Source organism: Carassius gibelio, chromosome A12 (genome assembly GCF_023724105.1).
Source record: "Carassius gibelio isolate Cgi1373 ecotype wild population from Czech Republic chromosome A12, carGib1.2-hapl.c, whole genome shotgun sequence".
Taxonomy (NCBI): domain Eukaryota; kingdom Metazoa; phylum Chordata; class Actinopteri; order Cypriniformes; family Cyprinidae; genus Carassius; species Carassius gibelio.
In genome coordinates, this window is record NC_068382.1 from 17654006 (window position 1) to 17678070 (window position 24065).

General features: G+C 43.5%; 1 protein-coding gene across 2 annotated transcripts in view; it reads right to left on the reverse strand.

Moving 5' to 3' along the window:
* LOC128025354 (pro-neuregulin-3, membrane-bound isoform-like) overlaps nucleotides 1–24065 on the reverse strand; it is a 144570-nt gene that overhangs the window by 98844 nt on the left and 21661 nt on the right. The gene's annotated exons all lie outside the window — the stretch shown is intronic.

A 24065-nucleotide genomic window follows, 5' to 3' on the forward strand; every position in this document is an offset into this window, starting at 1 on the left:
CTGAATAATGACAGAATCTTCATTTTTGGGTGAACTATCCTTTTAAGCTAACTGCCTGTATTCTCACTTCACAGTGTGTCTGGGAGCAAGTTTTAGTTTTAATGGTAATGAAACCGACTGAGTGCAAGAGATGCAGGCAAATGAAGCCAGTCAATGCTGGATGTGCTTAGTATTTAATGAGATGGGGCTTGCAGCACAGCGCAGAAATCCACCCCCTACAGATGGAATGCACCCCGCCCTACGGGAGCAGGCTATTACTAATTAACATTATATAAGGGCCAAATATATACAAGTTCTCGGGAAATAAAGTTATGAAACCACTAACATTAATGAATTAAAGCACTCATCTGAAACTGTTCTGATATCACCAATATTATAAAGCCTGACATGAGAGAATCTCACACATATTCACATTCACGGAACAATAAATGAAGCTGAATATGAAGGATAAGGAAAATTAATTGAAAAACTAGTTGACATTTGTAAATGCCCTATTAATCAACCCTTTTGCTGCGTGGGATAGCATGTTAGCTATGCATGTTCAAACTATAACGTCGGCTGATTTTCTTATCTTACCGAGAACATGAAGGAGGAGGAGAACACTAATTCTGTTATTCTATCTGATGGTATACAGCAAGCTTCGCCTGACACACCTCAGGAGTCAATGCGGCATTTTGAAACACACATACACATACCTGCGTGTCCACATAAGCACATTTGTCATGTCTTTTGCAAGGCAGAGCTTATGACAGCTTCGCCACACTCCACCCATGATCAGAGTCGCAACAATTCACGCACATCTGCTTATCCAAGCACACCTAAGATGCTGTCAGGCAGTTACGCATTTCAAAGCTGCCCACAGCACATTGACAATTCCGTCAGCTAGCCACTTTAATTGAATGTGGGTGATAGATATGACGAATGTGGGCTGCTTGCCTCCGTGCATGTGTATATATGTATGAGTGTGTTTGTGTGGGTGGGAAAGTCAGATAAAATCTGCTTCCGTCAGTACTTCTCTGGTGGAAATGTCATCATTAGTCACAAGTAGATAGTCGGTGGTCAGACAGTTAAGGCTGCCGATACGTACATAACACTTAATTGAGGAAACCTGTTGGACTAGGTAATTTGCACATTTTTTTATAGATAAACAAATGATTATTTTGAGTTAGATCTTTTCAATTAATAGGTTCAGAAATGTTTCCGAATGAATCAGTCACCAATAGTAATTCTCAGATCAACAATTTATTGACTCACTGAACTGAGAACAATATCTTTCAGACTTGTAACAAGCAACAACTCACTCACGACTATATCTTTTGGACATGTTTGAATCCTAAAGAGGCTTGTTAACGGCTCACAAACTCTTGAACTGAGAATAGACATGTGACTCATAATGATCCAGTTTAACAACTCACTGATGCACTGGACAGTCTCTTTCAGGACATTTTCAGATTGCAGTGATTCAATTCAATGGCTCACTAACTCACAAATCCACCTCTTTCTTAAAAGAAAAACTGAAATGTGACAGAAACATACAGGAAATAAGTACAGAAAAGGTTTTTATGTTTTTTATTTATTTATTTTTTCATTATAGTGATGAATTTTAATATGTAAATCCAAATTGTATTTAGTTTCTGAATTATTTTGTTTAAATCTCAATCATGACTGAACTACTGTAAACTGGGACATAAACTACCATCCAAAATATTGGGGTCAGTACCAACCTCGAAATATTGTGGTCTTATAAACCTAAAACTTCTGACCAGTATGTGTGTTAATTTACAATTAACACCTTTATTACAGAAAAGTACAACTGCATTATTTTCTCCCACAAATGTTTCTATGCCTATATATTTAGTTATATAAAATCTTATGTGTCACAATGCTGTCATGACTTGATATAAAGAAACTACTCAATTGTTTTCTGAATTTAAACAAAATGCTTGAAACCACCAAATCACAGAAACGTGCATTATTTCCCATCACTACTGAATGCTCAGTGGTGCATTTGGTATCGCCCACTACATCAGAAGAAATCTGGGTATTTCCCTGGTATTTCCTCCCCTGACATTTGAGTAACAGAAGTCTCAGCTGTGTTGTCCCCTCTCCGGTTGTGATGAAGAATAGACACTCCATCAGTGTAAAATTAAGAGATGATGGTGAGTGGCAACTAACACACCAGGCAACATGTCTGCCATGGGCACTCAGGGAGCCTCAAGTCTAAACAGTCGATTTGATTTTGTCCGAAACCGAAACAAAATCAAAAAACCTACAAAATCACTTCAAAAGTTTTACACCACAGTCGTTTGGAAGACCCTTTCCTTACCTGTTCTTTCCACTTGATTGGACAGATGAAGTCTTCTCTTTGTTGGGGTGAGCGGGACTGTCCATTCATTTACGTTTGTCCACAGACAAACATACTGTACACCGTGACACATTCTAAATAATTTAAGTTAAAAGGGAAAAATTGAGGGACTTTAATTTAATGAAAGGCTTAAAAAATAAAAACAGTATTATGGTGAATAGATGAAAATATGAGACTGCCATCTAGACATGTCTTGAAAATACCATATCCGCTCGTTTTATCAATGCAATATGTGCACGTGTTTATATGTATGCATATATATACCAAGATATATGCACATTAAATATTTGATTGTCTCTAGAGCTCACTTGAATTTGTTATGGATAATCAGAAGACTTTATACGGCCTCAATAGCAAGCCAGAAAACTGTTTCCTTAAAAGGTGCCTTCATACTAAAATCTGGCGGCAAACCAAATGCATTCCACTTCAGATACAAGCCTGATCTTTGTAATGCAAAAAGAGCTGTAAATGAAAGAACAGGCCAGTTACATTTTGGTATACAAATAAATGCACATGACAACCAGTCAAAATTATAAGCCAATAAAATTGTTTTTTTTGTTTACTTCTGAGAATAGACCCATTTAATATCTGTCCAATATTTTGCATTCATAAATGTAAATGTTGAAAGAAAATTACAATGTTTTATTTTCAAAATATGTTGATATATTTTTTCATTATTTAAAGACTCTAAAAATTCATTTGATTGTAAGGCTTGACTGTAACTACTCTGCTCTAAGGTATTTGTGCTTGTACATATAAATAAAAATCATTGAGAGAAAATGGGAGAACTTCAACAATAAATTTAATCTAAAACAATTTCTTCAAGAAAAATAAAAAGACACAGCTAAGACTTTAGAAATGATTTAAAGGAGTTTGAATTGAGTTTGCATGTTAAATGGCTCAATCTGAATTAATTGCAGAAATGTGTGGAGAATAAAAAGAACAGGAATATCAATCGCCTCATAAGCACTGTAATTAAACAGCAAATAAATTAGTGTATGTATAAGACAGTGCATCTGTTCAGACGGTTCAAACGCCACTCTAAAAATAAACTTAATTTTAGCTTCCAAATGAATATTAAAGTATAGTGACAGCTAAGGAATGTTGACTCAGATCTTTCAGCCTACCATTAATGCTCACGATGAGAAAATTCTGAATATGAACATATAAATACACAGTCTAGTTCAGTCCCTCACTGAGTTATTAAATTATGGATTGTGTACCTGTGAAATATGGCATAAAAGAGCAGCATAGTCGTGCTTACGGGCAGCACTCTCCTCTTACTGACAGTTATTGCTGCTCCATAGTGTAACATGCATCCATACATACATACATACGTACTTAAGCTAAACTATTAATTAAAGAAGAGAAGTATTAAACATCGGAGAGTCTTCAGTTTATTGATGTAACTGCGATAAATCAGTGTGTGTGAGTTTATCACGTAAGTGAATCTTATATGCAGTATTTTAACTTGCAGCCGAAAAAGATCTCTCTGAGTGAACAAAAATGCATTATTCAGCTGTATTTTACCATATAGATACTCAAATGAGTAGTTTGCTGACATACACTGACATACTCAACAATCCAGCCAGTAACTAGACCCAGAAAAACACACACTCTTTTTCTTTTAAATGGCTGACTGCACTGTCATATAGATTATACTTTAGTGTGCTGAAGGTCTACTAAGCAATTCTAGAGGTCACACCCTACAGTGACTCCATTAAACTCCAAAATTCAGAGTTACATAACCTTTTAAAGGGCCACACAAATGCTTAAAGCAGGTAAGGTTGCGTTCACATTGAGCGATTCAGCTAGACCAAAACAAGAGGGCGAAAAGAATGGCTCTGATGTAATGTCATATCATGGCCTTAACCCATTCCGTTCACTCTGAAACATACTAAAGCGCATCCTGCGTTAGTGTGCAAAATCATGATTGGATTAAAAAGAGGCTATAGAACACTCAATACACTCGCACACAACTAATCTAGCAGACTAACAAGCTTTTAATTGGCCTTCTCTTTCAGATGAAATGTGTTTCCAGCCATAAAATGAAATGCTTTTAATCAGGCTAAAGGAGTTAATTAAGTATAGATTGCTCCATTATACTATCATACTGTCAACATCTCCATGGTTGTTGAGACTTTAACCTGACGTGCATAAAGGACACATTGCAAAATGGTGATTTTCAGAAATACAGTGCGGGCCTTAAAGTCTTAATTCACATTGAGCTTTTTGCAGTCTAGTTTATAACAGTCATGGTCATGTTCTTTTTAGTTTAATTTTCATTGATTTTTGGTTTGTATTTATCACTTTCCTGCTTCTCTGTTCTAGTTCAGTTACCATGGACACTCTCATCAATTAGCACACATGTTCTCCCTTTAGTTCATTATCACAGTATTTAAGTTCCTCTTTGTACACCTTTCAGCTGTCTCACATCTGGCTTGTCTTCTAAATTATTTATTAAAGTTCATATGGCTCTATAATCTTCTTTGTCTTCCTTGGACTATTCGTGACAATTATTTCCTATTTCCTATATATATATAAAACATGCAATTATATAATTTTTTGTTATAATACATAATGAACAAAAATGTATTAGCATCTGTAGGAATTAATGTCAAATATATTAAATTATGCAAAAAAAAAAACTGTTTAAAAAAATCTAATAAAATTTACAATTTTCTTTAAATATAAACAAGGAGAATAAAATATATTGAATTCTGCACAACTTCTTAATGTATATTTGTGACAATGTGAAAATGAAATCCTTTGTTCAAAATGTCAGATTTACTTTCTTCCATTAAAGCACAAGATGCTTTTTGGATCATTCCCAAATAATGATGGAGAACATGACTATCATGTTTTACTCGAACATAAGATGTTCATGTAGCACGAGTGCTGCTATCATGAAATTCTGAAATTCATACATAGTTTTAAGTGCAACTTATCACTAAAACTATTATGCTGATAATATAGTTTGTAATAAAAATATTTTTAATAAAGCAGAAAAATTAGTTTTGAGCTTTCAAATTCAACTGTTACACTGACATTTTACCAAGACGTGTAATACTATCTACTTTGTAAATGGTGCTCAAAAAAGGCCCATCATCTCACAGGAAACAAAATTGCAAAAATAGGATTGGCTATGCAGATTATGGCAGTCAGACTATTCACCTTGGGGTATGAAAATGGAACCTCCTGACTCATACACAATGGCTTCGCTACAGTTTCAGGATGTCAAGTGTAATTTCTTGCCTCAGAAGGTCATGAATTGCAGATGTAACATTAATGTCAACTGTCAAATACATTTTAAACCATTTCTAGAGCTGCATCGTGTGATCTCTGTTGACACCAGAGCATTCAGAATCTGAAGAAGGTACGATTGTGAAGCTCATGCACCCTGACTGTTCCTTCCTGCCCCTGTGAGCTTCAATTCGGTTGCTGGCAAGAGATGTGTAGGAGAGCGAATAAGAAGTGCACATCAGAAGATTACAATGACTCATGCCTATTCCATCCAACCTATAGATACAGATGTGTACACACACACAAACACACACTGGAAGATGCCATATGTAAACCATCTAGACCTAAACACGTCTATCTGTATCGACTGAAAAAACTTGGCTGTGCATTCTGATGAAACCTTTTGCAAGAAACATGATAAAACAATTTTTAAAAAAAGATTATTTATAAGCTCATACACTTACAATATTTATTTCCTTCTTATGATTCTGAGAGCTCTGGCTGTTATGTGTATATACTAGGGATACATCGGGCCTGATACTGTGCTCCTGTACTTGTACTCGTACTCATAAAAACCCCCTGATACTAAAAGCCGATACCACACAGTGTGTGAATAGCGGTGTCCAGAAAAAGAAACACCAACAACCGAGAGTACAATGGATTTATTAGAGATTAACGATGTCTATGAAGTACAAGTAAGTAATTCATATAATGTCAAACTCAATATCCACACCTAACGGATGTGCGTGAGCTGATAAGTAGACCACACTGTATATATATATATATATATATATAGATATATATATATATGTCACAGGTCGGGGGGGCCAAGCCGGACTGCACCCACCCCTGAAACCCAGGATCACCTCGGGGAGCGTGCCAGAAAAACCAGACGGACGAGAGTATAAAAAATGAACAAGGTTTTATTTGGTTAAAAGCAATTTAAAAGTTCATTGTTCCTTCTGTGTCTCCCGACCAGAACGGAGCCAGACCTCGGACGCCGGGAAGGCGTAGAGTCGTCGGCAGTTTGTGCCTGTACGGGGCCAGCAAGAGCCAGGGTAGTCTGTCGCCCGTCCCGGAGTGAGAGAGGGTATCCGGGTAAGTAGAGCTCGTGGATGTTTCGGTCGAGACCGGGAAAAGGAATAATTCTCGTGTCCACCTCCTTCTACAGGGACATCACATGCAGCATTCGGCCCAGAGAATCCTGTGGTCTCTTTCTACAGGGTCATCACATGCAGCATTCGGCCCAGAGGATCCTGCGATCTGCACAGCAGAGTAGGTAATCAACAGCAAGTATGCGTTCTTGAATAAGTAGTGGGCTTACGGCTGGGAGAGGCTTCGGTTAAGACCGGGAAAGGAATAATTCGTGTGTCCACCTCTTTCTACAGGGTCATCACATGCAGCATTCGGCCCAGAGGATCCTGCGATCTGCACAGCAGAGTAGGTAATCAACAGCAAGTATGCTTTCTTGAATAAGTAGTGGGGCTTACGGCTGGGAGAGGCTTCGGTTGTGACCGGGAAAGGAATAATTCTTGTGTCCACCTCTTTTCATAGGGACATCACATGCAGCATTCGGCCCAGAGGATCCTGCGATCTGCACAGCAGAGTAGGTAATCAACAGCAAGTATGCTTTCTTGAATAAGTAGTGGGGCTTACGGCTGGGAGAGGCTTCGGTTGTGACCGGGAAAGGAATAATTCTTGTGTCCACCTCTTTTCATAGGGACATCACATGCGGCATTCGGCCCAGAGGATCCTGCGATCTCTTTTCATAGGGTCATCACATGCAGCATTCGGCCCAGAGGATCCTGCGATCTGCACAGCAGAGTAGGTAATCACAGCAAGTATGTGTTCTTGAATAAGCAATGGGGCTTACGGCTGGGAGATGCTTCAGTTGAGTGCCTGGGTGTGGATTACGGTGACGGTGGTGGGCTCTCGGGGTGGTGAGCGTCCGGCATTAACTCTATGTATCTTCCCCACACTCTGTAACTTCACTTCAAACGATTTATTGTGCAAACACACCACTTCAGACACGGCATACCCACTCTTAGTGCAAATAGAGCCAGCACTCACCCAACGATGACTCCGTCCACTTCACAACGTTATCAGTCCCAGTCCAGATGTATACAATTGATTGAAATCCCAGATCAGGTCTCTTAACTTCCCTCCGATAGCGATGGCGCGGTCTGGTCTTCACTTGCTTTCCAGAACTCACACTCTTTCTGTCCTGAATATCTCCACTCGATCGCTGATATATCTGTTACACAGCCAGATAACCGAAACCCCACAATAGTCTTCAAATACCTCCACACGCCAGCCCAAACGTCCCAGGAATTCACCTCTCCTAGGGGAACACGTCCAAAGAGAAGAACCACACACAGGGGCAAGCCAACCAGGAAGAATAGCCGGGAGAACGAACGACCAAATAGAATCCACAACCCTCCTCATGGTCTCTGCACTTCTCTTTTTATGTGGTTACTCCGCCTCCATAATCCTCTCACAGATCGCCACATCAAACTCCCCACACCAGATGTCAATCTGTCATTAGCGTTGTTATTGCGACATCGGGCGAAACCCGGAAGTGGACCGGTGTTACCGCGACACCGTCCCGAGGGGAACACAAAATTCCGGCGGGACTTAGTTCCGCTTCCCTTTCGTCACCCCGTGACATACCCCCCTGCCAAACCGTTCTAGTCCCTAGAACGCCTTCCAGTCGCCCATTCTCCATAGCGTGCCGGGGGCCGACCTCGGCTCTCCCTCTGGGACCGTCGTGGTGGCAAGACAGGGTCGATGTCCGCAGGCATATCCATCGGGTCTCTGGGGGCCATTTCTGCGGGGACATTTCCCCGTTCTCCTGGGATCACGGCCCATCCTGCTATCCACGGGGCTACAGCTTCAGGCTCCTTTGGCGCCTCCTCTACGGGGCTGGGATAGTTCGGACAGGGGCGGATCATGTTCCGATGGACCACTCTAGCGGGCCCGGCTTTTCCTTCGGGCCGAATTGTATATACTGGCTGTCCAGGCCGCTGCTGGCCCTCGACCACGTATGGTGCATTCTCCCATCGGTCACTGAGCTTCCCCTTCCCTTGTCGCCGGTTGTCCCTTACCAGGACCCTTTCTCCTGGGAGAAGGGGGGCTTCCCGAGCCGTCCGGTCGTACAGCCTCTTGTTTTTCTTCCCAGCCACTCGGATCCGTCCCGAGACTTGCTCGTATGCAAAATGGAGGCGTTGGTGGTGGCGCCTTACCCATTCAGTTACGTTCCCCTCCTCCTCGGTTGCTGCCGTCCCCAGCAATAAGTCGGTAGGCATCCGCACATGCCTGCCAAACATCAAATAAGTGGGGGCGTAGCCCGTGGTACTGTGCGTACTATTATTGTAGGCCTGAACCAGATTTGGTAGCGCACTCACCCAGTCGCTCTGATGTTCTTGGTCTAGTGTGCCGAGTAAGTTCAATAGGGTCTGATTGAACCGCTCGCATCCGCCATTTCCCTGGGGGTGGTAAGTAGTGGTATGGGTCTTGGTGCAGCCGTACACTTTACACAGCTCTCTGATTACCCGAGACTCGAAGTTTGGCCCTTGGTCCGAGTGTAGGAACTCGGGGCAACCGAACGGCTGGAAGACAGCTCTCCACAGAGCAGTGGCGGTGGTGTTCGCCGTCTGGTCCAAAGTAGGAATGGCCCAGGAGTACTTGGTGAACAAGTCGGTAATGACAAGGATGTTCTGATAGCGGTCTGCCGGCCGACCCAAGGTCAAGAAGTCCATTGCGACTATGTGGAGAGGAGCCTTTGCCTGGATGGGGACCATCGGTGCTCGTGCCTCCTTCCTGGCTTTGAACAAGGTGCAACGAGGACAGGCCTGAACGAAGGTACGTACCGTTGCTTCTAGGTCGGGCCAGTAGAAGTGTCGCCTCAAGAGAGAGACCGTTTTCTCGTGCCCTTGGTGGCCCAGCTGATCATGGTACGCTATCAAGAGCTCTCGTACTTGGCCTTCGGGGACAACGATCTGTCGGAGTTCCTCGTCCAGCCCCGGATCTCGGACAGACCTACAGAGTACTCCCTCCTTCACCTGTAGTCTGGCCCATTGTCCCAACAGCTTCCTTCCTGTTCCCCCTTGGGCCCGTTGTTCGGCCAACGTCGGTTTTCGGCCCCGTTCCAGCCACCGCATCAAGCCACTGATCTCTCTGTCGGCCTGCTGTCGCTCTTTCCAGCGGCAGGGGTCCCATCCCCAACTCACAGGCATCCCCTCATGTTGAGTCCCCGGCGCCTCCACAATGCCCACCATATACTCCTCTCCTTCGGGGTCTGGCGTGGGTTCCGGTGAGTCCCTCGGACCTTGAGCTTCCGGGAGTCGGGACAGGGCGTCAGCATTGGTGTTCTCCCGTCCTGGCCGGTATTGGAGCTGGTAGTTGTAATTGGCCAACTGGGCCACCCAGCGCTGTTCCACTGCCCCCAACTTCGCCGTCTGTAGATGTACTAGGGGGTTGTTGTCAGTTACTACCGTCACCTGGGCACCCCACAAGTAATCTTTAAACTTTTCGCTGAGTGCCCATTTCAGCGCCAGCAGTTCCAACTTGAAGGAGCTGTAATTGGCGTCGTTCCTCTCTGCTGGATGAAGGCTCCGGCTTGCGTAGGCTACGACCCGCTCTACACCGTCCTGTTGCTGGGCCAACACGGCCCCCAAACCCAGGTTGCTAGCGTCCGTGTATAAGACAAAGGGCTTGGAGAAGTCAGCATACGCCAGAATCGGCGCCCGCAGCAACTCGTCTTTCAGTCGCCGGAACGCAGCCTCACACTCGGGGCTCCATAGGATAGCCGGCGATCCGCGACCTCGGGGGCGTCCTGTCCCAGCCAGCAACTGATTTAGGGGCTTTGCGATCTTGGAGAAGTCCTTGATAAAGCGGCGGTAGTACCCCACGAAGCCCAGGAATGACCGGACCTGCTTCACCGTCTGCGGGGCAGCCCACTCTCGCACCGCCGACACCTTCTCCGGGTCGACCGAAACTCCCGCCGCGCCCACACAGTGTCCCAAGAATTTGACCTCCCGCCGTAACAGATGGCATTTGTCCGGCTGGAGCTTCAGCCCATATTTCTCCATGGCCCCGAAGACCTGCTCAAGGTGTTGTAAGTGGGAGTCGAAATCTGGGGAATAGACAATCACATCGTCCAGGTATACCAAGGCGGACTCCATCAACTGACCTCCCAGGCACCGCTGCATCAGCCTCTGGAAGGTGGCAGGAGCGTTGCAGAGGCCGAAGGGCATCCGGTCCCACTCAAAGAGACCGAACGGGGTGGTAAAGGCGGTCTTCTCCCGGTCGGCCTCGGCCACTTGTACCTGCCAGTAGCCACTTGCCAAGTCCAGCGTGGAGTACCATGCCGAGCGTGTTAAGCCAGCCAGGGAGTCCTCGATCCGGGGTAGGGGGAACGCGTCCTTCCTAGTGACCAGGTTCAGCTTGCGGTAGTCGACGCAAAACCTCCATGCGCCAGTCTTCTTCTGTACCAACACGATGGGAGCTGCCCACGGGCTGCTGCTCTCTCTAATAACCCCTCGATTGAGCATACCTTGCAGCAGTGTGCGGACCTCTGTGTACAGGGTAGGTGGGACGGGTCGGTACCTTTCTCTACTGGGCTCTGCATCTCCGGTGGGGATCCGATGTTGCACGACGTTGGTGCAGCCGTAGTCCTCTTCGTGTGCTGAGAAGACATGTTGCCACTTGCTCAGCAGGTCTCGCAGCTTCCTGGCCTGTGTCGGTCCCAGCTCCTCCCCTTGCAGGGAACTTCCCTTCAAGTGGCCGGGCACCTCCTCCCCTAGACTCTGGGGCGACGAGCTCGCTTGGGTAAGGGCCACTTCCACCACCGCGGGGTGTACTTGGCGAAAGCTCACGTCCTGGTCCTCCCGCACCTGATGGGATTCTACCGGCGTTACCTTGACCAGCCGCTGATGTTTATGTAGGTGCACAACATGGGGCGTCCCGTTCCGAACTCTCACCGGGATCCGTCCTCTTCGTGCCACGGCCAAACTTCTGGCGACTTCTACCTGCTGGCCATCCCAGTGGGGCTCCACCAACACCCATTCCTCCACTCCCACGTCCCGCTGGGGGACTCGCACCCATACTAGGGCCTCGCTGTTCGCTGGCACGGACAGGGCATAACGGCACGCTACCCGACCTGTCCCTTCGCGGCCTTGCCGGGCCCGGGACATCTGGATCCGTCTGCAGTCAGCTGCGACACGTTCCCATTCCTGTTGCTCGGCCAGCGAGATCCCTCGAGCGGGCGTTGCCCGAAACAATTCTTCCCAACATGCAGATAATACATTCATACCTAGCAAGGCCCGGTGACTCCCCAGACAGTGGTCCTTTACGATGATCACTCCCTTCTGGGGCACGATCACTCCGTGGATCTCCAAGTCCGTCAGCCTGTAGCCAATGTAGGGGATGTCCAGACCATTTGCTCCTTTCAGGGAGAGCCAGGGAGCCTCCGTCCCATGCATCCTCTGATCTCCAAACAGCTCTTGCGACAGGCTCTCCGCGAATAGGGTCACCTGTGATCCGGTGTCGACGAGACAGGGCACCTTCACACCACACACCTGGACCTCCACCACTGGGCTATGCCCGACCAGCCTGTCCTTGGAGCCTGCTCCGATGGGTGGGTCATCTAAGGGGGTCCCGACCACACGACCCACTGTGGCCGGTCGACCTAAAAACCCCCCTCCGAACCTCTTCGAGGACCACACTGTCGGCTGTAATGGCCTGGTTGGCCACAGCGGTTGCAGATAGGTCGTCCGTGCTCGTCCCATTCAAACTGGGGCCGGTTGGGCCGGTTAGGTCGCCTCCCTGCGTCCCTGTTCCCGTCCGAGTACACCCGGTCCCGTGAGATGGGCCTCACCTCTGGCCTGGTAGCCCCAGAACGCAGCTCGTCCACGAGCGTCTTGGTTAGCTCCGCCATCTGCTCCCGGACATCCTTTAGGAGTTCGAGCTTCAGAGTCTGTTTCCACTCTGCCATGTCGGGGACAGCCACTGCGGAGCTACTTACGGCTGCACACAAAGGGGGTTCTTGCACCTCAACCTGATCGTTCTCCAATGCCACCGCTTCCTTCTTTAGGTCTTCGAAGGTGAGTTCCGGCTCCCTTCTGAATTGGACTCTAAGTCCCTGGCGTACTGGGCCTTCCCTCAGCCCCAGCAGGAATTGGTCCCTCAACAGAGTCTCCTTATCTCCGAGACCATGGTCTGGGCGTCCCTGCAGCCTGGTAACTCGCTCCCGTAGTTGGAGGGCGAAAGCTCTGACGGATTGGCGGGGGCCCTGCTTGCTGCTGAAGAACTGGGCCCGGAGAACCGCAGTTGGAGTGGCGTCACCATACCTTTCCGTCAGGAATCTGAACACAGACTGGGCGGTGGTTCGGACAGCTTCGGGGGCGGCTTGGACTTCCCGCCGCGCTTCCCCGTCAAGGGAGTTGAGGGTAAACTGTAGCTGTTGGGTCGCGCTCAGTCCCTGTAGCCCGGCCAGATATTCAATCTGAGCCCGCCATTCGGAGAGGCGTACCTCTGACTCATCTCCTCCATATTTCTGGACCCAGGGGTTTCCCATGAACACTGGCATGACTCGGGGTGGGGCCCCCAGTGCCTCGTCATCGGCCATCTGAGAATCCCTGGTCGCTCAACCCGAGGTGAAACCCTGCCGACTACGCCAAATCTGTCACAGGTCGGGGGGGCCAAGCCGGACTGCACCCACCCCTGAAACCCAGGATCACCTCGGGGAGCGTGCCAGAAAAACCAGACGGACGAGAGTATAAAAAATGAACAAGGTTTTATTTGGTTAAAAGCAATTTAAAAGTTCATTGTTCCTTCTGTGTCTCCCGACCAGAACGGAGCCAGACCTCGGACGCCGGGAAGGCGTAGAGTCGTCGGCAGTTTGTGCCTGTACGGGGCCAGCAAGAGCCAGGGTAGTCTGTCGCCCGTCCCGGAGTGAGAGAGGGTATCCGGGTAAGTAGAGCTCGTGGATGTTTCGGTCGAGACCGGGAAAAGGAATAATTCTCGTGTCCACCTCCTTCTACAGGGACATCACATGCAGCATTCGGCCCAGAGAATCCTGTGGTCTCTTTCTACAGGGTCATCACATGCAGCATTCGGCCCAGAGGATCCTGCGATCTGCACAGCAGAGTAGGTAATCAACAGCAAGTATGCGTTCTTGAATAAGTAGTGGGCTTACGGCTGGGAGAGGCTTCGGTTAAGACCGGGAAAGGAATAATTCGTGTGTCCACCTCTTTCTACAGGGTCATCACATGCAGCATTCGGCCCAGAGGATCCTGCGATCTGCACAGCAGAGTAGGTAATCAACAGCAAGTATGCTTTCTTGAATAAGTAGTGGGGCTTACGGCTGGGAGAGGCTTCGGTTGTGACCGGGAAAGGAATAATTCTTGTGTCCACCTCTTTTCATAGGGACATCACATGCAGCATTCGGCCCAGAGGATCCTGCGATCTGCACAGCAGAGTAGGTAATCAACAGCAAGTATGCTTTCTTGAATAAGTAGTGGGGCTTACGGCTGGGAGAGGCTTCGGTTGTGACCGGGAAAGGAATAATTCTTGTGTCCACCTCTTTTCATAGGGACATCACATGCGGCATTCGGCCCAGAGGATCCTGCGATCTCTTTTCATAGGGTCATCACATGCAGCATTCGGCCCAGAGGATCCTGCGATCTGCACAGCAGAGTAGGTAATCACAGCAAGTATGTGTTCTTGAATAAGCAATGGGGCTTACGGCTGGGAGATGCTTCAGTTGAGTGCCTGGGTGTGGATTACGGTGACGGTGGTGGGCTCTCGGGGTGGTGAGCGTCCGGCATTAACTCTATGTATCTTCCCCACACTCTGTAACTTCACTTCAAACGATTTATTGTGCAAACACACCACTTCAGACACGGCATACCCACTCTTAGTGCAAATAGAGCCAGCACTCACCCAACGATGACTCCGTCCACTTCACAACGTTATCAGTCCCAGTCCAGATGTATACAATTGATTGAAATCCCAGATCAGGTCTCTTAACTTCCCTCCGATAGCGATGGCGCGGTCTGGTCTTCACTTGCTTTCCAGAACTCACACTCTTTCTGTCCTGAATATCTCCACTCGATCGCTGATATATCTGTTACACAGCCAGATAACCGAAACCCCACAATAGTCTTCAAATACCTCCACACGCCAGCCCAAACGTCCCAGGAATTCACCTCTCCTAGGGGAACACGTCCAAAGAGAAGAACCACACACAGGGGCAAGCCAACCAGGAAGAATAGCCGGGAGAACGAACGACCAAATAGAATCCACAACCCTCCTCATGGTCTCTGCACTTCTCTTTTTATGTGGTTACTCCGCCTCCATAATCCTCTCACAGATCGCCACATCAAACTCCCCACACCAGATGTCAATCTGTCATTAGCGTTGTTATTGCGACATCGGGCGAAACCCGGAAGTGGACCGGTGTTACCGCGACACCGTCCCGAGGGGAACACAAAATTCCGGCGGGACTTAGTTCCGCTTCCCTTTCGTCACCCCGTGACATATATATATATATATATATATATATATATATATATATATATATATATATATATATATATATCTATATATATATCTATATATAGATATATATATATATATATATATCTATATATATATATATATATATATATATATATATATATATATATATATATATATATATATATATATATATACGGTATGTATATGTGTTTATTAACACATATAAATAATAAATATACATATCCATATTATTTGCCAGCACTAACACACACACATTTCTTTGGACGGGATGAGTTATCTGGTGGCTAACTCATAAAGCTCCTGTGCATCCCAAGAGCATAGATGAGCATAGCAGAGTAAATGGCATTGAGATTACTGCCTGCTACTCAACTATTTATTTTGTATTTCTCTATGTCCCCCTACCCCCTCCCCACTCCGGTCAGCTCATGCTCTTCATTTAGGGTCATTCCAGTGTCAAGGTCAGGGCAGTGCAATCTGCAGCTTTCTAATTTCTGAGAAAGCAGACATGGAAAAGCACTTCAAATCTAGTTTACCCGTGATAACCCTGAGAGCACTCTGGGTCAAACATGAAAACTGGCCATTCTGCAGGGAGTTGTCAGCAATATGAATCATTTTGTCAGTGAAGTACTTCTTCCCTTGTTAACGATGGTAGGTATATATATACATATATATATATATATTTTTTTTTTTGATGAAATATGCAGGTTGCGAGGTTGATTCACCTCTTTACCTCATTTATAGGTCTTGCAATGTGCGCTCGGTTCCCTGGCTCATGATCTCATTGCTTTCCCTCACAGCAGTGCCCTGTCTGTGTGAGAGCTCACCCATTGCGTCAGAGTTTATTCTTTGCGACATTACCAGGCATGCAGAAGTCCGAGAGAGTAATCTCTCTTAATCGCCGAATGCCACAGGCTGTCCCTGTGACGTACAAATAAGCGGATGTTGATGCAAGAATGGTTCCCTTTGATGAGATATATGAAGCTCCTGGGGTATTTTGTCATCAGCGTTTTCTGTGATTTAAAAAAAAAAAAAAAATGGAACAACAGAGGCACTATGGCTTTCTACTTGACCCTGCTTAAAACAATCTGACTATGAACTGTAATGCAAGCTATTTAAATTGAGTAATTTAGGCAGAAAAACAAAATGTAAAATAAATTATTACACACATGTATAAATAATAAAAAAAACTTATGGCTGTTCTACAAGATGCTTCTTCTGGCACAAAGTCAGATTTCCACTCAAAGTCAGGAAAACCTAAGTGCCAATGACCCCTAACAGGGGAATGTCATTATGGCTGAGAACTTGGCAACGGAAATGGCAGCATGGAGGATTGAGACATCTCTCCTCCCTCTCCATGATGGGCATTATAGATCCCGGGCTAAAGGTCAGGTTATCGCCGGAAGGACAGAACAAAACACCCAAGAAAACTCTGTCAAACTCTGTTGCTTGGATGTTCACTCTCTATCTCTCTCACTTTTCATCTTTTAGTTTCATGTGCTCATAGCTGGCAATCTTGTGAGGAAGATGCTTAATTTTTTCCCAATTTGTACAAAATAGAACTTGTATTTCTTATAAAATAATTTGTCTGCAACCTGTTTTCAAGTTTTTGTGTTGGCAAGATTATAGAACATTTTAACACTATCAAATTTTCTGCAGAGTACCTGGGAAGTAAAATAAGTTCAAGGTAGAAAAAAACAAGGCAGGTCTGATTCAGAACAAGTTCATAAATAAATACATGCATAAAATAAAGATTATTTTTATGGTTTATGGTTGTGTTAATGATTCTTAAATGTACATTATCCCATTTTTGAATACTAGCTTATAAACAATTCTGTCCTTCTTAAGTTGAGCTTAAAGCCACTTTTCCTCCGTCAGGTTAAATGGTTCTCATTGCTTAACCATTCCATTCCGGTACAGACATGGTTTCCTTTTCCACTGTGGGTATGATAACAGAGCTCATAATAGAAATGGATCAGTCATTGCCATTGGTATCGCAAATGTTTACAGATAGTATGTGAAAACTGGAAGCCAGGCAGCAAACAACTGACCAATCCCGAGTGGTGACGTCACTGCACACAGTATGGTTCTAACAGTATGGTTCCAGGCTCAGAAAGGTTTGTAATCGTGCCTTGCCAAACCAAGCTCAAGAGGAAATATAAACCGGTACCCCGGGGTACTCAACAGGAGGCCCATCTGCATTAATTGTGTGCCCTGTGTCATGCTGGGGATTAATGTATTTATATACTATGCACTCAAAAAAGTAGCTCAAATATAAAGCAGTGTGACTTTATGTTTATGGCATTTAAATGCAGTTGATTCTCCTGACACTTTACATAGTATAAATGGCAAATGGTCCTCTAAGCAGCACAAAAAACAAGCTTGTATTCAAGTTTCATTTTATTCAGTTGCAGTGATAGTTCTACGGCTTCTGTGATGCACATGTGGAGTTTCTGCATGAGGGTACCCTCTGGCCTCCAGTATGAATGAAACATACATTTCATGTATTTAGCAGTCATCAATGCAAACTCAGTCCTGTTTGGGGCATTAATAGGGAAAACAATACTCCTCTCTTAAGAAATGTGAGAACGTATTTGCTAAGGAATGTTTTGAGTTTGAATACAGTGAAACAAACTGCTAATCCACTTTTTTGTTCCATATTTTTGTTTTATTTTCATGTAAAAATATATATTATTTTAAATAGGACAAGGAAAAGAAAGGCTTAAAGTAGATGTGTAATAAACTGCATTTTTAAATCAGTAAAACTGCAAATATGGTCATAAAGTCTTATGATGAAATTTGTCATTTGTGGCTATTTGCATTTTATGTGGTTTAAATATGGCCCTCTTGGCCACTGAACTTGAGTACCCCTGCTGTAACAGTTCCTTACCATTTTTAGAAAGGTTCAGCCTGATGGTGGAAAAGTGGCCAGTGGTGGAAAAGACCCCAAAGCAATTCCACTGGTTGAACAAATTTTTAATTGACAGTCTAGTCAGTGATTTGAAATTCTAGAAAAAATTATATATATTGTATAACATCTGAACCATTACAAATAATTACAATGTTTATTGTCTTTCAATTACAATTTAATGTATACAGTATAAGCAAATACATAGAATACTTTACAACATTTTCCAATGTGACAGTAAAACAAAAAAATAAATGAATAAAGCACCCTAGTATGATGCATTGTTGTGGAAACTAATATGGTCGCATCCCCGTCGTTTGAACCACATTAGTACAACAATTTAGAGCCGTTGTTAATGATGTCACACGCATGTGTTGGAGTAATAACTTCTGCTAGTTAACTGAATTGAGATCTTTGAGATTGTGCTATATTGAACATGGCACCTGATAACTAATTTACTATGTTTTGTTTCATGTTTTTTTTTTTTTTTTTTTTTTTTTTTTTGCTTTATTTGAGGTTTGATTAAATCATGGATTTCTACTTACATCCGGGGTTCCCTTTAGGCATTTATGCATGTGCGCGCTCTTCAAAAATGGTGCTTATTGAGCATGCGCTGAAATTTATCGATTAAAATGTTTATGTATTTAAATAGAATGGAAGATATAGATTTTACTTCTTGTTAGCTTGCTTATTGTGCCCATGAGCATAATTTATTTAAGTCATTATGTCTTACTAACAAGAAACTATCCTTCTAACCACAGGTCGAGAGCTGTAGTTCCTACAATGTAAGTTTGCGATGCTGTTTGAGAATGTTCATTTGAACTCTGGTTTCAGGAAACACAGAATTGTTGAACTATTTTGGTAACGAAGGAACTTGCAACCATAGTTGGCTAACGTTGCTTTTGGGAAATGCACCCCTGTACAGTACAACCAGTGAGGTCCCTTTCATGAATTAATTACTCTTAAAAGCCAGTTCTTTTAAATGTATATATTTTTAATGAGTCTCAAATGGCAGCTTGCTCACTGAATCAATCTGGGCAGTTACTGGATTCACATCCGACTCAATCACTTTCAGTGAATTCTGACTGGAGCTTCCTGAAAAGTACTAAGAGAATTGTTAAATGAAATGAAGGAACCAGAATCATTAAGTGGAACTGGAACCAGAACTGTTGAAATTCCTTACGATTCCCTTCACTACTCAGCACTAGATTAAACCTTGTTGTAAGTGTCAGAGTCTACTTCATGAATCTGATATTGTGCAGCATTAGCCTTTGCTGTAATTGATTAATGCACTCCTTTGCCCTCAGCTAGGTGTTGCTCTCTCTGTTTGCATCTTTCTTTTTTGTGTTAATCATTGTTGTAGCATTTGTTCTGGTGCACTGTTACCAAAAGCTTCCTACGCCTGAATAGGTATAGAGAACAAACAGAATCTTTGTCACAATCCGCTTTCATTTGAATGACACAGAAACTTGTAAATCTGTTGCATTAAATTCTCTCTAATCTATTCACACTATATATTTGATGCATTTATGGTCATAACAGACATTTTTGCAAGGTAATCCTGCACTACTGCAACAATAAGGATATTTACAGATCTATTTTTATGGACAAAAGAGCTAACAGCCTCTACAGGGAGCTATGAAACAACATGTTATGAGAAAACAGGCATTTTTGGAAATCTACAAAGCCGTGCAAGGAAGACATTAACTTGTCAATCAAGAGATCAAAAACACAGTGCCAACCAGCTGAATTGTGCCGCTTATTTCCACTTGTCTGCCAATGAATTGTATCTCTGGATATTATTCTAATTACCCAGATCTGTCTCTAATGCAACAATGGATCACAGACTGTGATTGTGTCTAGCTTTTAACCGCCACTGGGCCATAATGACTCTGTGAAATTAAGTACGGCCTGGTGTTAAGATAATGTATACGCTTCTTTCACAACGCAGAGGATGAATCAGAGCACATGGCCCCATTGGCTTGCCAGGCTTGGGGGAATACAGCATGGAAATGAGCCATGAGTGATGTGATTTGTTGGATGATCCGCTGGACCCTTCACGCATCTGCCCACTGCAGCACAGCGACACACTGCAATCAGACAGTGCAAGGTCCCCATTATGTTCCACCATTACTGCCTCACAATACCAGGTATTATCAGTCAAACGAGCGAGTGACTTTGACTTGTGCGTTGAGGAATTGGTAGTGACGGTTTTAGTTGTCGTGATAATGTGATAATGTGACATAAGCCATAATCATAAAGATTGTGGCATTTGTCATTTCTGCCAGTGTGTTTTTACATGTGTCAGCGGGGCTTTTCAACGCACGTATATGTGTGGCTTTGTGGATTAACTATTACAATGCACAGCTGTGCCCAGACTCACTGATTAAATGGCTCTGTATTAGTGGTCCATAGCAAACGGCCCCGTCTCCACCTGTCAATGCTTTCAGCCCTGAAGTTTAAAGCGTTCAGCGTCGCATTGGCTAGAATGGGCTCATAACATCTGCAAGTACCTGCTATAATTGCACACTGATTATCATTACTCACGTTGCCATTACTGCAGCACGAGTGTCATTAGCAGGCTGCCCTAATGCCATTTCTGACGGTTCACTATTCCCTTTTGTTCAACTTTATATTCCTAAGTGCTAACTCAAAGCATTGTCAGGCTTTTGTTATGTAAAAAATGGCATTTGCATCTGCTAACACACGGTTAATGCCCCTTAGTTTCGGAGGATTTCATGGTACACAAATCGCAGATGCAACTCGAATCTCTGCTCTGTGCTATAATTGACCCTTTCGTAACAATCCACACTCTCATTCTGAAGCAATTTTAGCAGTTAGTGCCCTCAAACAATCAGACCGGCAGGTGGGGCTAATCCTAGATTAGATGAAATGGTTGGCCATGTTTGTTTACCGAGCAGAACCCTCCAGAGACTCGCGGACAGAGCGATTTAATTTAGACCAAGTAAAGGCACCCAATCTCGGCACTTAAATTGACATGATTTGCTTTGCATTTGCATCAAGTGAGTGGAATATTATTGGCTCTTAGTGGGCCTGGAGGAGCCTGAGATTCAGAGAATTGTCTGATTCTTTTCCAGTTAAGTTTTGCTTATAAGATATTCCTCTAAGTAAGCCTTCATAAAAGTCATCACCTGCTGCTCTTTGCTATTTCCTGTCGACTTCTGAGTATAACCTAATTCCTGGAAGCACTCTAAAAGTCACACGTCTAATGGCATAAACCAAAAAAACAACACAAGGTTTGACACACTGCTCTTAGTAACAGAACATCAAAGAGACTACAGTCTATTTAAGACAGATGTTTGCTAGTTTAGTAAGTTCTTCGTCATCAAGGGATTCAGGGATATAGGAGTGATAGCGCTGCATGTTAATTTATATCTACTTACATTCTTATTGCTCAACATACATGATCTCAAATAACTACATACATTTATATATATTCATTCACATTTGTTTATTCCAAGTGACTTCAAGGACTATTATAGTACATTTAATCAGCATTTATTGCCCCTGGGAATTGAGCCCATGACCTTGGTTTTGTTAGCACCATGCTATACCAGATAAGCTACTGTACAGGAACATATATATATATATAGCATATGCATACTGCAGGAACACTGTGTGCATTGTGCAATTTAAAATATTTACTGAATTGTCTGCTTTCTGTCAGAAAAAGTGTGCAAAAATTATAATTTTAAGGGTAAAACAGCTTGTCACTTGGGTTCAAATGTGTATATTAAGGGTGCATATTACTACCCTACAGGGACATATGACTACCTTAAAGATGGCACATGGCACTGCACATAAAAGGCATCTTTTCCATGTTAATCAGAGTTTCTGTCCAAACCAGTCATGACAACGATAGGTGATGAGCATCAGCGTATTTTATTTTAGCCTAACCATGAGAATAATAATTTCATGCTCTGTGCTCTACTTCATGGTAGGAGCCTCTTTAGTGAGTTAGAATATCTCTTTGCATGATCTTTATAGCCATATTGAAAGCAGCAATGAATAATTTACATCAGATCTTGAAAAAAAATTAAACGAAACATGAACATTAAAACGGTGAACTAAGTGTGAAAAATGTGTATTCCATGACAAACATTGTTTCGGTCATACAATATGTATTTGTTATAATGTTAAAATGGTTTAGTATTTATGAATGATTAAATATTAGATTATGTAATTATCCATTTTGTCATGATTGCAGTGCATTTGTAGAGAGACCCCGCCCACATACTCTTCTGATTGGATTTGATATCTGATTAATTTTGTTGAGTCTAGTTTGGCTATAGACGGTTTCATCGGGCGCACGCGCCTGGACCTAAGTTAACTTCCGGTCTGTGTTGTGTATATCGGTCTGGCTGCGGTGCTATCTGCAAACGCAGTTAAAGCCAAGGTGATGAGTAGACTGAAGTTGGGCTCAGGTGGTTGTGCTGCGGGATGTGTTTCCCATACATTTATTTATTTTTGGAGATTTTTGGAGTTTTTATATCGCTGTATTTCTGAAAGAAGATTTGCATGTTATATGCGTGATAAAGCAGCGTGTGAGCGTACCAGCTCTGCTTTGTTTACAGCTGTTACTGGAGAAACCTCTATTTCTCGCACTTTATGTCTATGCTTTAAAACATCTCCTGCTGGCAAATAATGAATTAGCATTTTCATTAAGTCCGCCTGATCCACACAGAAAACACATTTTGTTTGTTATCAAAAAATATCTACTCTAGAGGGACTTGGCTGTTGTTATTGATTCTATTTGGAGTCTACCGGAAGTTAAGTTAGGTCCACAAAAGCGCTCATGCGCATTAACGTTTGTTTATGTTGATGCCGTTGAAACCGTCTATACAATTACTTTTTGTTGGAATCTTATTGCATCATGTCTAGTTAGGACAACTTAGAGTGCCATTAAAATGTAATTTACATGGGCAAATTAGTATCTGTAAGGAGTATTTTAGTAACTTAAAAGTAAGATTAGTATGTTAAAAGGGCATATTAGTACTTAACTGAGCGGCTTAGAAGCTTAGAAGCTTAGAAACTAAGCATTGTTGTCCTTGATTATTTAGGTTGACTTCTTGTCATAGGATATAATTGTACATTTTTAATATTATTGCCCCCACTGGGAGAGATTTTGAATATATTCGTCCATAAACTCTGTATGCAAATGACACATAATGTCAAATGAATTACTGTACCCTACCCTTTGCAGGCACAGTCCCGCAGTTAGCCTTTTCAGCTTTCTAATGACACAGAGATGAATGCTTTTATATCTCATGGGGTGGGGGTCACTGAGCTTTGATCATGCTTGATTGGCAGCTAGGGTGAAGGGCAACACCTCCCAACGGGGTTCCCTATAGAATCAATAATTGGTTGTGTATTTCTGGACCTGATATTTTCTCTCAACACTCAATTCTGTGCTTTTAATGTTTTACCCTTAACCCTTGTGTTTTTTTTTTTTTTTTTTGTGTGTGTGTGTTTTTTTTTTTTTTGGTTTTAGCAATTTAATTTCTTCAAAGGGCATGCAGGCTGAATATGATGAGGAGCATTATGGGTCCAATTTTCTCCTTTCCATCACTAAAATGAATGTGCGCCAGAACTACTTGGAAGCCAATGGCTGTCCATGAATCTTTAAAAATACTGAAGGATCTGAGTTTGATTGAAGTCATCCTGTGCTATGGGTGATCTTTTTGCCTGGACTAATGACTCGTGAATGAAGCCATCATAAAATCTGCTATTTTAATGGGAAATTTTAGGAGATATTTGGATTTGAGAGAATGTAATAAACAGGATGCTGGCACATGTTTGGGTGTATGTGGTGAGAAGGAGTTGTTGGTCTTCCTTTCATTGGCTATCACTAAAAGAAAGATGTGCAAAGAAAAAAAAACTTGTTTAGTGAGCTTGTCATTGGGATGGGAAATGTATACTTTTGTACTTTGTCTACCCATAAAGGTACTAATATGTCCATTTATGCTAATAAGATGCATTGCAAGGTAC